The sequence below is a fragment of the Chiloscyllium punctatum genome, chromosome 33 (genome assembly GCF_047496795.1).
Source record: "Chiloscyllium punctatum isolate Juve2018m chromosome 33, sChiPun1.3, whole genome shotgun sequence".
Classification (NCBI taxonomy): domain Eukaryota; kingdom Metazoa; phylum Chordata; class Chondrichthyes; order Orectolobiformes; family Hemiscylliidae; genus Chiloscyllium; species Chiloscyllium punctatum.
The window spans coordinates 5904905-5922979 of NC_092771.1; the positions used below are offsets into that span (position 1 = coordinate 5904905).

Below are 18075 nucleotides of genomic sequence, written 5' to 3' on the forward strand. Positions count from 1 at the left end.
GCATGACCTCGTGGCTCCAAAACTCAATCCCCCTATCAATAAATGCCAAAGTGATAGCTAGGTTAGACCTCATTGAATACAGGGAGAACTAGCCATTTGGATACAGAACTGACGCAAAGGTAGAAGACAGAGGGTGGTGGTGGAGGGTTGTTTTTCGGAATTTATATAAACGATTTGGATATGAACATAGGAGGTATAGTTAATAAGTTTGCAGGTGACACCAAAATTGGAGGTGTAGTGGATCACAAAGAAGATTACCTCAGATTACAACAGGATCTTGATCAGATAGGCCAATGGGCTGAAGAGTGGCAGATAGAGTTTAATTTAGATAAATGCAATGTACTGCATTTTGGGAAAGCAAATCTTAGCAAGACTTATAAATTTAATGGTAAAGTCCTAGGGAGTGTTGCTGAACAAAGAAACCTTGGAGTGCAGGTTCATAGTTCCTTGAAAGAAGAGTCGCAGGTTAGATATTGAAGGCAGTATTTGGTTCGCTTTCTTTTATTGGTCAGAGCATAGAGTATAGCAGTTGGGAGGTCATGTTGCAGCTATACAGGACATTGGTTAGGCCAATGTCTTTTGGAATATTGTGTGCAATTCTGGTCTCCATCCCATCGGAAGGATGTTGTGAAACCTGAAAGGGTTCAGAAAAGATTTACAAGGATGTTGCCAGGGCTGGAGGATTTGAGCTATAGGGAGAGGTTGAATAGGCTGAGGTTTTTTTTCTGGAGCGAAGGCTAAGGGGGGCCCTCTACAGAGGTTTATAAAATCATGAGGGGCATGGATAGGATAAATAGACAAAGCTTTTATCATAGGATAGGGAGTCCATAACTAGAGGACATCGGTTTAGGGCGAGAGGGGAAAGATATAAAAGAAACCTATGGGGCAACTTTTTCATGCAGAAGGTGGTGCAAGAGAATTTCAGACTTAGCAACATTCGCGTCAGTTCTTTCTGAATGAATCAGCATTTAATACTGAAGTTCTGTGACTATTATAATCAAACCCATTGTGCAAATGTAGTTGGGCTTGCACAACTTAATAAGTGATTATTATCATTTCACCCCAAGTCTTTGCTAGAATACCTAATAAAAGGAATGAGCTGCCAGAGGAAGTGGTGGAGGGTGGCACAATTGCAGCATTTAAAAGGCATCTGGATGGGTATGAGTAGGAAGGGTTTAGAGGGATATGGGCCAAGTGCTGGCAAATGGGACTAGATTAATTTGGGATATCTGGTCAGCATGAATGAGTTGGACCAAAGGCATTGTTTCCGTGCTGTACATCTCAAGAGTCTATGACTCTATGACATGGAGCTTCCATGTGTCACTGGGCAGAAAAAAGGGATCCGGTTATAAGGATTCCTATGTATTTCCCACACCAGTCAACCTATCACATGGTGCAAAATTAACTAATTTTGAGCTGTTGGTCTAAACACAAATAGGAACTTATTCAAACCCACTTCAAGCACATCCACTAATCAGACAAAGTGGACTTTCATCAGATTGGCTTGAACAGAAATCAAAGCCAAAACACACAGATATCAGCTAAACAGTGAATGCTGACTGGTTGATCCACTCTGCACCCATTCCCCTCCAAATTCTGGATTAGTGGTACTGGAAGAGCACAGCAGTTCAGGCAGCATCCAAGGAGCAGCGAAATTGATGTTTTGGGCAAAAGCCCTGCCCGAAATGTCGATTTCGCTGCTCCTTGGATGCTGCCTGAACTGCTGTGCTCTTCCAGCACCACTAATCCAGAATCTGGTTTCCAGCATCTGCAGTCATTGTTTTTACCTCATTCCCCTCCAAAACCCATTCCTATTAACAACATTTTTATAACAGAATGCTATCAGGCTGTCTGATCACAATCCACTCCACATCCTCAAGTATTTAATTGAATGAGACAATTGTACGGCTGAAGCACTAAACATCACTAAAAAGAAAACCTGAGAACTTCACTGTCACTTTGGGATATGTGGAAATTTACTGCATGTAAATTTACTGCTATATTTCCAACTACTGCACTGCACCAAAAGTACTTACGAACTGTAAAGTACTTTGGGTTGTGAGACTCCATAAAAGCAGGACTTTTCTACAGCTATTTCTTGTGAAGCATAAAGTTATACAAAACTCAGCAAAACAGTGGTTTTGATATAAAACTTGAAACACCATACACAAAACTTTAAATTGTTTTTTTCACTGGTTAAAATTACACGGGATCCAGAAAAGAAAAATGCCAATACAGCTTTGCTGCCATTAAAAACTTGCTGCTATCAGAGTTTCCACTCTGTGAATTAATGCAATCAAATGGCAGGTGCTTATTAGTAAAACATTGCAGTACTTAGACTAGTCAATTACATCTGTAATCGTGAGCCATGCTAATTAGAAACTTAAGCAATAGGCCAAGAAAATTTCAGACTTAGCAACATTCTTGCAAGTCCTTTCTGAATGAATCAGCATTTAATATCAACATTCTGTGACTGTTATAATCAAACCCATTATGCCACTGTAGTTGGGCTTGCATAACTTAATAACTGATTATGATAAATCACACCCTGAGTCTTTGCTACAGCACCTAATAAAGGGATAGTGATGCTCCTTCTAATTAAAAGGCTCCAGGTTGTCCCAGTCTACAGAACAATCCATATGTTTTTTTTCTCTTTGCTGCCTTGTGGTGGTAGGATTCTACAGCTAATGGTCATCATACTGAATTGCTCCAAAGCTGCAATTATTTCCTTGTAAACTTGGACAGCAAGCATCAGCTAGATACACACAGTCACTGGCAATTCCACTCTTGTAACACTCACCACCCACCTACATACACTTGCACGGGATAGAGATAGTTGGAGGTTACAAGGAGATGGAGGAAAAAAAATAAAATAGCTGCTACATAATGCTTTAGAATCAAACCGCTGACTTCTTCAGACCTTAACATTGAGGCAATGAGGATAAAGCCACTTTGACCAAGATGAGCTAACTTAGCAAAGTCAAGGGATGGTCCTTCCTGGTATTCACATTGTCCTCATTGGCAACCAGATGGAAATAACAGCACCTATACAAACTCAATGTTTGGAATATCCACAATTTAAATGCTCAGTCATCTGTCTGACTATTTCTTCCAACAAATGTCTTGGGCCTGTCCTTAATTCTTCTCTCAACTTCAATTAATTAATCTATTAAAATGTATGATGTGGAGGTGCCAGAGTTGGACTGGGGTGGACAAAGTTGAAAAATCACAACACCAGGTTGTAGTCCAACACATTTATTTAGAAGGTTTTGGAAATACAAGCTTTCAGAGCACAGCTCCGGAGGAGCGCTTCAAAAGCTTGTACTTCCAAACAAACCTGTTGCACTATAACCTGGTGTTGTGATTTTTAAAAACTTTATTAAAAAGTAATAAGTGAAAATAAACAAATCAGAGATTCATTTTACATTGCTACCTAATCAGTAATGTAACCAAATTCTGATCTTGCATCAGCTAATCCATTGCTGAAACCCTTGAAATGTGGGGGAGTTGCCAGAGTATCTGTAAGTATTGCAACTGACCTGTATAAAGGGAATGATGTTTTCTTAATCGAGTCCCTCGCTCTGACAATCTTGCATGCCTGCAAGGGGGGTGTCAGAGGAGGGTCACTTAGCCTGTACAAGCTTTAATAAAACTTTAACTGTTTCCTTTGTTCAGAGACTGCTTTTTGCCATGACCCTGTAAGCTCTGCGAGGTGTGTGTTAAAGGTTCCTCCAGAAAGCGTGTACTTTATTGTGTTTAATACACTTGGTTGCTTGTTCACAGACGTTGGTATGTAGTGGCTGCATCAAGTGTGTAAGAACCTCAGGAAGAAAGAACCTAACACCCTTATCTGTGCCTTTTCACCTCTAGACTATTCCAAGGTGAAAGAGCAAAATACTGCAGATTTTGGAAATCTGAAACAAAAAGAGAGAAAATGCTGTAAAAACTCAGCAGGTCTGACAATATCTGAGAGTGTTATCACTTCAGATCTGTGATCTTTTGACAGGACGTTTCAAACTGTAGACCAAAGTTCTGTTTTCTTTTCCACCTTCCAAAAACTTTAGGATGCTCATGTCCTAACCCACCTGTCTCCTTGTTTAACTATATTAGCTCCTAGTCCAGACTAACGTTTAAAATTCTCATCCTGCTTTTCAACTTCATGGCATTGCTCCTCCCCATCTCCACAGTCTCCTCCATCAGTACAACCCATTAAGATCAGTATGATCTTTCCATTCTAGTGTTATGTACAATCCTTATTTTAATTTCTCCATCACTGTCACTGTGCCTTCATCTCCTGGTCCCAAGGCTCTGAAATTCCGTCTCTACCTCTCTTTCATTCCATTTTTAAAAAAGCTCCTTAAAACTTTTTCTTCTACCAAGCTTTGATCACCAGTCCTAATATCTTTGTATATGGCCCTAGATCAAATTTTGCTTGATAACTCTGGTGAAGGACTGAGCAAAGCATTCCAATGTCAAAAGTGCCACATAAATGCAAGTTGGTGTTGACATAAGAAGAGGGGAACACCACCCCTGCTCATGACTCCACCCCCATTCCCCCCACCACCACTACCCACTCCAGTTACCGGCTCCACCCCCACTCCCAGCTCCACACCCACACCAGATCCCAGCTCCCAGCCCTGCCAAGTTTTCACCATCCCTCCAGACCTTCCCCTCACTGAGGACGAACTATCAGTCCTCAACAAAGGACTCACCTTCATCCCTCTCCGTCCATGCTTCAATGAATTTAATACACGTCTTGACGTCAAACACCTCTTCCGTCGCCTCCGCCTTCGAGCTTACTTTCACAATCAGGACTCCCGCCCACCTTCTGAGGACCCCTTTGCCCACCTCCAACACACTGCATTCACCTGGACACCCCGTGCTGGCCTATTACCCGCCCTCGACCTCTTCATTTCCAACTGCCGCTGGGACATTAACCGCCTCAACCTGTCTACTCCCCTCCCCCACTCCAACCTCTCACCCTCACAACACGCAGCCCTCCAATCCCTCTGCTCCAATCCCGACCTCACCATCAAGCCAGCAGATAGAGGGGGCGCAGTGGTAGTCTGGTGCACTGACCTCTACACCGCTGAAGCCAAACGCCAACTCGAGGACACCTCTCCCTACCGCCCCCTCGCCCATGACCCCACCCCCCATCACCAAACCATCATCTCCCAGACCATACAGAATCTCATCACCTCAGGAGATCTCCCACCCACAGCTTCCAACCTCATAGTCCAGGAACCCCGCACTGTCCGGTTCTACCTTCTTCCCAAGATCCACAAGCCTGACCACCCTGGCCGACCCATTGTCTCAGCAAACTGGTGTCAAAGGTTTGTGTACAGATGGAGCTTTAGTTGGTTCCAAGTGACTAATGGTTAGTGGACCAGAAACCAGCTAACAGCAACAAAGGCCTTCTGCCTGCCAATAAATATGTGATGGTTTCTCAGGTAGTTGAATACTTTGGGGCTATGAACAAGTTATGGAGAATCCATCAGATCTCCACCAGCTCAGGAGGTCTCTCACTCTCTGCAGTAAAAGGCACTTTAAACCTGAAGAAAACCACTTTGTTCCTTCAGCAATTGCTGTATGTTGCAGTTGAGACCTTTTATAAAAGTGAGCCAGACATCCTGTGCCTGTTACAAACCATGAGAGTCTCCAGAGAAGGAAGACCACAACGCAGCATGCTGACCAACCCAAGAATTGCAAGAACCATATTAGCAACCCTGTGAACAAGAATCTCTAAAGTGTCCTTCCAGCCTTTCCCTCTGTCCATAACACCCATTTTCTCCCCCTGTGTGTATATAGGGGAGTTTCTACGCAGAATAGAGTTTAATTAGTAGAGTTATATGCTAGCTGTTCATAGTTGTTTATCTGTATCTACAGTCTAATTACCTGGAATAGTCTGTCATTTTTGATAAGTACAGAAACCTGCCTATGTTTTCTGTCAAGTTGGGTCCAACAGACAGGTAAATTGGCAAAATCTGTATACTTTCTAAAAATCTTTAACTTCTGTGATGACTGGGAATAGCTGATGTTGATTCCTAGTGCACTCCCACCGAGGCAGGGCCCTAGAGGCAATCTAATTCTGTTCCATTATTCTGCACACAAGCTTGTACAGATAGGCTCAATCAATATGACAAAATGCAGTGAAACTGAACTTTCAGAAATTTGCCAGTAAAGTTTAATATAGTAGGTTTTGTGAGCTTAAATGAAAGAACCTACAAAATAGTTGTGATGTTAGCGTTGATATGTGTTGCAGAAATCTAGGTAACATCAAGGAGAGGAACAATGAGCGGATAGTAATGAGATGCAAATACTGAGATGGATGTACGGACTAACAAGAACAGAGAGTCAGGGAGGTTCACGGAAGTACTGAAGAAGAAAGTAACCAAAAAACTGAAATGCTATGGTCATCTGTTAGAGTTAGAGAAGAAACGAAGTGAGGTAAATAATGGAGGTAGTACTGCCATGTAGAAGAGGAGGAAGGCCTAAGACCAGATGGAAGAATGTGGTAGCAAGAGAGTTATAGTAGCAGGATTAGATATGAGACTGACAGGATGAGGTGCAGAAGGATAATTCCCAAGTAAACTGGGAGAAGCTGAAATAGTGGGTTTAACAAGTTTAAGGAAGCGAAAGAAACCTCACTGACAAAATCTCCTCAAAAGATCATTTAGTTAGTGAATTATGATTAAAAGTTAACAGTTTTACTCTATTTCAGCATCAATGCTATCATGATAAAGAGTGAGCTAGCAGTGATCCTTAGTTGACGCATGGCAGACATATACATTTAAACAAAGGACAGTGAATTTTTCCTCTTTCGTCTGTGTGGCTTTTTCTACTCAAACTCTTTCCTAGCACCTCCAAATTGTACAGCTCGTCAAATCCCTGTCTCAACTCTCTTATCTCTAAAACCCCAGGTCGGAGTTGTGTACGCTTTGAATTTCACTATTAGATGCCACTCAATTACAAAGTTCAAGTACACGGTGAAAAGCCGTCTCAGTGCATTGTGAACCATGATTGCTATATAATTATTTATTTTTGTTTCTGTTGATTAAACTACCACAGTACCAAGGGCAGCTTTCTCAACAAACCAAGTAGGACAACAAGTAGATTAAGCTGTCTGCCTTGTCAACAGATCAGCAGAAAATCTACTAGTGATGTCTAAACTGAAATCTAACAGTCTTAATTACAGTCACAATCACAATACAAGTTTCACCTTGCTACATTCAAATTCTAGGGATATTTAACAACTTTCATTTTTCAATTAGCTAAAACTTTAGTTTCTGGTACTCACAGACATCCATGCTGGAACAGTTATGCCTAAGCACTTGTAACACAATACCATAAGCTGCAGATGACTATCCAGCTAAAGTAAGACAGCTGTTCAACTTAATACTCTAATGGAACTTTTAACACTTTATGTTCCACGTATTGCTCAATTGCTGAAGACCTCAGCCATTTTGGATGTTGTTTTTAATTGTGGCGAAGACGCATGATCTGCAATCATTCTAGAATGGGATAATTATTAACGTGGAAGTCTTTTTGCATGTAATTGTCACTTTTCAACAGCATCAGAAAAAGCTCAATCATCTATCCAGCTCATTACATCAGGTTGTGGTGACTTCAGCATCAAGTGTCAGCCTTGGTTCAGTTAGTAGCAGACTGACCGCTAAGTCAGAAGGTCAAGTGAGTTAAAATTCCACTCAAGATGCTGGAGATGAATCACAATGAATGCTACTGAACCATATTGAAGGGGCACTATGCTATGCTGTTGGAGGTGCATTCTTTAAGATTAGTGTCCTATGTTAAATCAAGGCCCTGTCTGCCTCAGCACACCACTGTTTTGAATCAAAGAGGAGTTCTTGCCCATTGCCTTTATCAATAGTTACACCTTATGTAATGTCACTAAGACAAACTGGTCTACTGCTATTTGTGGGAACTAGCCAACTAAAAATTAATTGCCACGTTTTCTAAATTGCAACATTTCAAAAAGTACTGTATTGATTGTAAAATTGTATTGACAGACTTTGGGACATACTGAGGTACTGAAAGGCATAGTGTGGGTAGAATCTTGTTCCCTGCTTACACACATTTGGTAGCAAAGTAAGGAGAAACGTAATCCTCCTTTCCCACCTCCATCCCAATGTCTGTGGTTGGAATGCCAGTGGATGGTCATCCTACTCCAACACCAACTGATGCCCTTAAATGGGCAGCTAATGCCCACATAAACAGTTCATCCTGTCCCTGCTAGTATTAACCCAGAAGTGGGGAGGCTCACAAGATGGGGAGCTTAACAGGCAAACCCTATCAGTTTTGCATACAGCCTCTCATAGGAGGTCCCTCATCTGAAAGACACTCAGAGCCTGATTGAGGAGCCTGGGATGCAAGGGGTAGTTGAAGTCATTTTCCTGCCCTTACTATTAACTCCCCATTCCTCACCTGTGCCATCTCTTGTCCAAGTCATTTTGTCCTAATTGTTGTACCAGCAGCTGCCATCACTCTCCCTGGCTGCCAGGACTGCCAGCACCCAGGTGTGGCCAACTGCTCTTGGCAGACAGGCCTTCCCCCTGGTGTCCTTGATCCCAGGAGAAGGTTGCCACCCTGAATACCCCAAGATGTTGTGGGACTCCCCTAAACAAGGCAGGTGGTGCCTCTCACCAGATCTGCCGCAAACAGCGGAAATCCCTTGCATCTGCAAGGTTCCAGTCTACAAGTGCAAACCTTGTTAAGAAACAAATACAATTATTCGGCTGATATTAAACATATCCTGATAGATACATACAGAATATTGAAAAAGGCAGTGTTTACCTATAACAAAGTTATACTTGACATTTACAAAAACTTACTCAAAAACATTTTAAAGTGTGTCCTCCACTTAAAGGGATCTTCAAAGAAACTTTGATTAAAAAGCAAAGAGTATCTGCCCTAGGTTTCTGAGATTCTGATACTGTACTGGTTCTTAATGATTTTACACCCAAAGCCAATTAAAAACAAATACCAAAATGCATCAGCCTCCAAAAGAATACTGGATTGCAAAAATCTAAAGAAACAGTGCAAAACTCTCGCAACTTATTCTCTAGGATCTGGATACATCGTATCACATATTAACAACAGGAATATGGATTTAAATTCCTTCTAATGTATTCATACAAAACCAGCTGACGGAAAATGTACAATTCCCTTGCTACTGGGTGTAGTTGGGAACATGCAAGGGTTGACTGACATTTCCACCGTCGCAGAGGTTAATATTTCTCTGGGTATCATGTTGTGAATTGCTGCGTAGTTCACCAGTGCCACATTTGGCACTGTGGAAACAGAGATTATTGCCATTGAGAATGATTGAGCAAACTGGGGACTCTCATTAGAAGAGGTGACATGATCAAGATCTTTAAAAGGATGAAGGATTTGGAAAGAATGGATGTGAACCTAGATATTTCCAATTTTGCAAAAATCAAAAATTAGATAACATAGATTCAAGTTATTTACTAATAAGTCAACAGGAAAATGAGGAGGAGGAGAATTGGAACTTATTCCCACTGGAAATGATTGAGGCAAAACATTTAGATTCTTTCAAAAGGAAACTTAGCAAATTCATGAGTGATAAGGGAAAAGGAACGATCACCTGAACTTAATATCAGCACAGACTAGTTAAGCTGAATGATCAGTTTCTATGCCATATATTCAATGCCTTTAACTTTTATATAGTGCATAACATGAGCAGGGTCCATCTAATGCAAGCAGGAGGGAAACTAGAAAGGAATAATATGGAGAGCACTAACAAGGTAAGGGAGTACATGTAGAATGGTAGGACCCGAGGAAGTACGGAGGATCAGAAGCCCCTCAAGATCAAAGACCTTGAAGGCAACAGGAAAGATAGATAAGGTGGTAAAGAAGTCAGTTGAGATACTTGCCTTTATTAGTCAAGGCAATGAATAAAAGAGCAAGGAAGCTGTATACAACATGAATTAGGTCACAGCTGGAGCACTATATGCAGTTCTGGTCACTGCACAATAGGAAGGTTGTAATTGCACTAGAGTGTGTACATAAGGGTGCACCGGGATATTACCTGCATTGGAACAATTCTGTTATGAAGACAGACTAGATAGGCTTGAGTTATTTTACTTAGAGCAGAGAAGGCTGACACCAAGGGGATCAGTTCGAGATGTACAATTTTCTGAGGGGTATAGACAGGATGTTCAGGTGTTAACCTTTCCTCTTAGTTCAAGAATCGATAACTGGGTGCACACTGTTTTAAGTGAAGGAGCAGGAGGTTTGGAAGGGATTTAAGGAAAATACTTTTCTTTCAAAGGATTGTGGGTATCTACACCATCTAAAAGGATGGTAAAGGCAGGAACCCTCAAAACATTTAAGAAGAAAGATGAACAATTGAAATGTAAACAAATATAAGACTATGAAAGAATACTAGGAAATGCAATGAGAAAAGATGGATGTTTGATGACCAATGCAGACATGATGGGCCAAAAGAACTCTGCCCATGCTGTAAAAACTCTATGGTCGAGTTAGATGCAGTAGGGTCATAGGAGGAATGTGGAAATAGACTGCTTGGGTCAATTAACCAGTTTCTATGATCTGAATAATGTACAAACCATCTTTCGCATAAACTTGGTGTGTGTTTACAATTTCTGAGGAACAAGGGATGAAAATATCAGAATATCACACAACCTTAATATTCCTTTGACCTTGAATTGAGAAACTCCTTAGAGACAGCCTTATTTCTTATCTAAATCACTGCATCTACATTGAGTGTGTTTGATAGAGACAGTATAGAAGGAGCTTGAAACTATTTAACTGTCTTTCCCATGCTTGATGGGAAAATATACAGATAATGTGATTCTTAAAGTATTTTACACTCTGGTAGTGTTTGATAAGTCAGTGTCAAGGAAGCATTATTTTGCAAATAATCCTACTGTACCTAACCTAAGAGCGTTTGATATGAAATGAAAGGGAACTTTATCTGTGTCTAACAGTTATTAATTAATTTGGAATACTTGTTGTTGACATGAGATACCCAAAGTGGAAACGACTTCAAATCATAGCACTAACACTCACTTGAATTAGCACAAAAATCATTTAGAATGAACATTTGGTCTTGACCTAAAATTAGACAGTAACATTTAACAATGTACTAGTAGATATTTAAAACATTAATATCCAGACTTTCCCACAACTGGGTTTGCCTGATGTTTGTTTGAATGAGTCAAATCCAACTATATGGCACGTAAAGCTGAAATCCAGTCTGTGCTTTTGACCGAAAGTTAAGGTTACACACATTGCGTCGATAATTCTGTATTCCTACAGCCATGAGTTGGGCAGGAGTTTAATGGAAAAAAAGCAGTCTACTTTATATTCTGCTGTAGCAACTGTAAATTGAATTTTTAAAAAATACACACGTCGAGATTGTAAAAACTGCAGTATACAAGTCAGGATGCTACTGATAAAATATACAGATTTTAAAATATCTGCATTAATAATTAAATAACCCTCACCCTCACTGGCTAAATTTTTTTTATTTTAGAATTCGCTGAGTTGAGAACTATTTTCACAGTATTATGGAACATTTAAAGTACCCTGTTGCCTGCACCAGGCATTAACAGGTTAACCTTCACCAAATTCATTTTAAACAGGTCATCTAATATCATATCGTTCAATACATGAACTGCTTCAAGACAAAGATAAAAGTCACACAACACCAGGCTATAGTCCAACAGGTTTAACCTCTCCACTTTAAGCCAGCAGTTAGTGGTGTCGATGGTAGTCATGGTTTGGAGATGCCGGTGCTGGACTGGGGTGTACAGTGGACTATACCCTGGTGTTGCGTGACTTTTAACTTTGTACACCCCAGTCTAATATCCGCATCTCCAAATCATGCTTCAAGACAGATTATAGTGGTGTTCATGGAGTCTTAATGACACAGAAGGACCTCCAGACCTCCTCCTCCCCCCTGAGGAAGAATAATCAGTCTGCCAAGGCCTTACCTTCATCCCCCTCCCTCCACACATCAACAAATTCAATACACGTTGTGACGTCAAACACTTCTTCCGCTGCCTCCCACCCACCTTCCAAGGATCCCTTTGCCAGCCTCCAATACACTCCATCCACCTGGACACCCCATGCCAGTCTATTACCCATCCTCGACCTCTTTATTTCCAACTGCCGCCGAGACATTAACTGCCTCAACCTGTCTCCCCCCCTCCCCCACTCTAACATCACACCCTCACAACATGCAGTCCTCCACTCCCTTTGCTCCAATCCCAACCACACCATCAAACCAATGGACAAAGGGGGTGCAGTGGTAGTTGTGTAGTGCAGTATAGTGGTGCACTGGCCTCTACACCACTGACGCCAGGCACCAACTCGAAGACACCTCTCCTACCACCCCCTCGACCATGACCTCAACATCTCATCACCAACCATCATCTCCCAGACCATTCACAACCTCATCACCTCAGGGGAACTCCCACCCACAACTTCCAACCTCATAGCTCAGAAACCCCACACCACCCGATTCTACCTCCTAATCAACATCTACAAGCCTGACTACACCAGCCGACCCATCATCTCACCCTGCTCCTGCCACACCGAATTCATCTCTGCCTACCTTGATACTGTCCTATTCTCTCCTTGTCCAGGAACTCCCCACATATATTCGGGACACCACCCACACACTCCACCTCTTCCAAGACTTCCATTTCCCTGGCCCCCAATGCCTCATCCTCACCATGGACATCCAGTTCCTCTACACCTCCATCCGCCATGACCAGGGTCTCCAAACCCTCCATTTCTTCCTCTCCCGATGCCCCCAACAGTTCCCTTCCACTGACACTCTCATTTGTTTGGCTGAACTGGTCCTCACCCTCAACAATATCTCCTTCGAATCCTCCCACTTCCTCCAGATGAAAGGGTAGCCATGGCCACCCACATGGGCCCCAGCTATACCTGTCTCTTTGTCGGCAACATTGAACAATCCATCCTCTGGAGTTACACCGGTACCACACCCCACCTTTTCCTCCGCTACATTCATGACTGCATCAGCGCCACCTCCTACTGCCATGAGGAGGTTGAACAGTTCATCAACTTCACCAACACATTCCACCCCAACCTTAAATTCACCTGGACCATCTCTGACACCTCCCTCCTCTTCCTGGACCTCTCCATCTCCATCAACGATGACAGAATCAACACCGACATTTTCTACAAACCCACTGACTCCCACAGCTACCTGGATTACACCTCCTCCCACCCTACCTCCTGCAAAAATGCTATCCTGTATTCCCAATTCCTCCACCTCCGCTGCATATGCTCCCAGGAGGACCAGTTCCACCACAAAAACACATCAGACGGCCTCCCTCCGCAGGGGCGGCACAATGGCTCAATGGTTAGCACTGCTGCCTCACAACACCAGGGACCCAGGTTTGATTCCAGCCTCGGGGCGACTGTCTGTATGGAGTTTGCACATTTCCCCGTGTGTGCATGGGTTTCCTCCAGGTGTTCTGGTTTCCCCCCCGCAATCCAAAGACGTGCAGGTTAGGTGAATTGGCCATAGTGTTAGGTGCATTACTCAGGGGGAAATTGGTCTGGGTGGATTACTCTTCGGAGGGTCAGTGTGCACTTGTTCGGCCAAAGGGCTTGTCCCCACACTGTAGGGAATCTAATCTTCTTTAAAGACCGCAATTTCCCCTTCCACGTGGTTGAAGATGCCCTCCAATGCATCTCATCTACGTCCCGTACATCCACCCTCAAACCCTACCCTTCCAACCGCTTTCCTGGTGAAGGGCTTTTGCTGCTCCTCGGATGCTGTCTGACCTGCTGTACTTTTCTAGCACCACTCTAATCATGACACAGAAGGAGGCCATTTGAACCTTCACATTCATGCCTGTTCGCGACTGTGTTTCATTTCCCTACTGTGACCTGAGAGTTTATTTCCCTTAAGCACCAATTTCATAAGAAACCAACTGCATTTCAATATGGTGATGTCAGACACTCACCTAAAAAAAATTGCAATTATAACATCTTTCACAAATCACTTCACAGTTAATTAAGAACAGGTTACTTGAAGTGTTATCACTGTTATAATTTAGAAAGCACAGCAACTACCTTGCATACCATAATCTTCCACAAGCAGCTATGAGATAGATAATGAATACATAATCTGCTTTGGTGAGGGCTGATTTAAAAGGATAAATGGGAGAACTTCCCTGATCTTCAAAAGTATAGAAACTGATGACAAAGGTAAAAATTTTTTAAAAAAATTAAATAGCTAATTATAACACAAGGATGGAAGTATGGTGACATGCCCCAGCTGCAGGATATGTGATTGCCAGCGTAATGAGGACAAACTTGTCTACAATAAGTAGATGTAGCTACAGGAGCTTCACCTCAAAGTTTATAAGCTGGAGGCCAGTCTACAGGAGCTACAGCATATCTGGATGGGGGTATACAGACTGTACTCTGTATACTTTGGAGATAGAGTACAAACCTCACATTATACGAACAGGATTTTAAAAAATAGGATTTTAAGAGGATTTTAAAAAAGAATAAAGATGAGCAATGACAAAGCTAAATAACCATTTGTGATAGTGGTTTACAGGTCCCCCAACAGTTTACACACAGTAGTTAGGAGTACAAAGGAAGAACAACTGGAGCTTGTCAGAAAAGCACCACAACTTCAGTAAGGCGTTCGACAAGGTTCCCCACGGGAGACTGATTAGCAAGGTTAGATCTTATGGAATACAGGGAGAACTAGCCATTTGGATACAGAACTGGCTCAAAGTTTGAAGACAGAGGGTGGTGGTGGAGGGTTGTTTTTCAGACTGGAGGCCTGTGACCAGTGCAGTGCCACAAGGATCGGTGCTGGGCCCTCTACTTTTTGTCAGTTACATAAATGATTGGATGCGAGCATAAGAGGTACAGTTAGTAAGTTTGCAGATGACACCAAAATTGGAGGTGTAGTGGACAGCGAAGAGGGTTACCTCAGATTACAACAGGATCTTGATCAAATGGGCCAATGGGCTGAGAAGTGGCAGATGGAGTCTAATTCAGATAAATGTGAGGTGCTGCATTTTGGAAAACCAAATCTTAGCAGGACTTATACACTTTATGGTAAGGTTCTAGGGAGTGTTGCTGAACAAAGAGACCTTGGAGTGCAGATTCATAGCTCCTTGGAAGTGGAATCGCAGGTCGATAGGATAGTGAAGGCGGCGTTTGGTATGCTTTTCTTTATTGATCAGAGTATTGAGTACAGGAGTTGGAAGGTCATGTGTGGCTGTACAGGACATTGGTTAGGCCACTGTTGGAATATTGCATGCAATTCTGGTCTCCTTCCTATCGGAAAGATGTTGTGAAACTTGAAAGGGTTCAGAAAAGATTTACAAGGATGTTGCCAGGGTTGGAGGATCTGACCTTCAGGAAGAGGCCGAACAGGCTGGGGCTGTTTTCACTGGAGCATCGGAGGCTGAGGGGTGACCTTATAGAGGTTTACAAAATTATAAGGGTAATAGATAGGATAAATAGATAAAGTCTCTTCCCTGGGGTCGGGGAGTCCAGAACTAGAGGGCATAGGTTTAGGGTGAGAGGGGAAAGATATAAAAGAGACCTAAGGGGCAACATTTTCACACAGAGGGTGGTACGTGTATGGAATGAGCTGCCAGAGGATGTGGTGGAGGCTGGTACAATTGCAACATTTAAGAGGTATTTGGATGGGTATATGAATAGGAAGGGTTTGGAGGGATATGGGCCGGGCGCTGGCAGGTGGGACTAGATTGGGTTGGGATATCTGGTCGGCGTGGACGGGTTGGACCGAAGGGTCTGTTTCAATGCTGTACATCTCTATGACTCTAATAATAGTAGGGGATTTTCAACTACACACAGGCAAAGGTGGCCTAACATTTTAAATTTTAATGACATTTACCAGCATGGGTCTTAATCCTTCACTTAGGTTGCTTAATAACAAAATTAACCTGGTCTTACCAGTGAATGTGTAATATCAGAGATATGTACTGTGGAGCAGTTTTTTTAGTCAACTCATTTATAAAAGGGCTTACCAGCAATCGCTGGTATCGGAGATACTGTTTTGTAAAAATTTATTATAACAGCTGGCTATACAGGACCAAGTCTGGGAATAAATAGTAATCACAGTGGAGGGAAATACTTTTTTAGTTATATTACCCAAATTTACAAATGGATATTAAAAAAACTCCATCCGCAAAGGTGAATAGCAAAAATCTTTCCCCTAGTGTACTGGAGTTCAAAACTAGAGGGCACAGGTTTAAAGTGAGAGGGGAGAGACGTAAAAGGAACCAGTGGTCCAACTTTTTCCACACAGGCGGGTGATGAGTTTATGTCATAAACTGCCACAGAAATAGTAAATGCAGGCACAATTATAATATCTAAAATACATTTGGACAGGTAAATGAATGGAAAAGATTTAGAGGAATATGAGCCAAATGCAGAAAAATGGGACTAGGGTTTTATTTGGGAAACCTAGTCGGCATGGACCAGTTAGACCAAAGGGTCGGTTTCCATGCTGTATGACTCCATGATAGCAAACAACCACTTCAAAATCTCGCAAATTATCACTACAAATTATTTCCCAAGCAATGATATTGAAATGAGTTGGCTTTTAATCAAAAGTCATTCACAACACTAAACTGCAGTTGTGCCACAACAATAAAACAAAGAACTGCAGATGCTGGAAATCAACCAAAGACAGAAATTGCTGGAGAAACTCAGCATGTCTGGCAGCATTTGTGAAGAGAAATCAGTGTTAACATTGAGTCCAGTGACCCCTGCATGTTTTTGTCAAAGTTCTTATGCTGATCTCCTTTTTGCAGTGAAACTGGCAATTGTAAGCTCTACTAAACATTCAACAGAAGACAACATAGCATAAAAGAGCACCTAAAGCTTCAAAACCATTTGTAGTTGCAGATAAGTTTCACATTTTGTTTTAAGAAAGTTACAAATCTTTAAACATAAACACACACAAGCATTTTACAGAATCATTACACTTTCTAGGAGACTTCAAGTTGCAATAGTACCAACTGCACGGTGGCTCAGTGGTTAGCACTGCTGCATCACAGCACAGGGTCCCAGGCAACTGTCTGTGTGGAGTTTACCCATTTCCTCCTGTGTCTGCGTGGGTTTCCTCCTACAGTCCAAAGATGTGCAGGTCAGGTGAATTGGCTATGCTAAATTGCCAGTAGTGTTTGGTGCATTAGTCAGAGGGAAATGGGTCTGGGTGGGTTACTCTTTGGAGGGTCATTGTGGACTGGTTGGGCCAAAGGGCCTGTTTCCACACTGTAGGGAATCTAATCTAACTTAGACAATGGTGTATTTTGTCCTACCATCAGGTTGGAACATCAACTTCAACGATTAAATGGCCACTGTACGTGGAGAGAGTGATACATATAATTTGGGATGGAAAGCTTCAACATCAACAACAGAAACCCTAAGCTTGTCAAAAGTCACCCACCCTGCAGCAAACTGCAATATACAGCAAGAAATCTAACATCATCATCGCAAGGAGTAACATCACGACATATTGCTCACACCATATCAACAGATCAAGGTGAAATAACTGTCAATACTTATTACTTCTAATAAAAACGATTTCAGTTAAAGACGATGAGAAGGAAGTTGATTAATTTTCCAGATTTGCTCATCGTATCAAAAAAAATCTATTTTTTGAGTTTTTAATCTTAAGCACTCATTACAGGATGGGGGAAGACTAATTTCAAGTGAAGTTCCTCTCACCCTCTATAACCTCCATGTTGCTGGCTCCACTCAGCATTTAGGCCCCAGTTGGAAACTCCCCTAACAACCTCCCGGCCAACCGAACCTGACACCGGAAGTTGCCTCTCGCGTGATTGACATCCAAACCTGATCGCGGCCGGAGAGCATCGCCCGGAAAGGGGTGTGGCCTCTCGGTGACGTCATCCGTCAATCAGAGGCGGCGACCCACCCCCAGGGTTGACCAAACCGTGCCACTGCTGCTTGGTGACGTAGGTCCGTAACCACACCCATCGACATGGCATCAGCCCAGAGTGCCAATTACAA

At 42.4% G+C, this 18075-nt stretch overlaps 1 protein-coding gene across 12 annotated transcripts in view; it reads right to left on the reverse strand.

Annotated features, from left to right (window-relative positions):
• LOC140458370 (inositol hexakisphosphate and diphosphoinositol-pentakisphosphate kinase 2-like) overlaps positions 1 to 17875 on the reverse strand; it is a 161649-nt gene extending 143774 nt beyond the window's left edge. For 11 of the 12 annotated variants that reach the window (XM_072552816.1, XM_072552813.1, XM_072552811.1 and 8 more), the window contains exon 1: positions 17773 to 17875. The gene's annotated coding sequence lies outside the window, so the exon portion shown is untranslated. Of the gene's footprint in view, positions 1 to 7297; positions 7316 to 17772 lie in introns of those variants that run through there. The other variant, XM_072552806.1, reaches the window with a different exon arrangement.
• Positions 17876 to 18075: the final 200 nt, after the last annotated feature.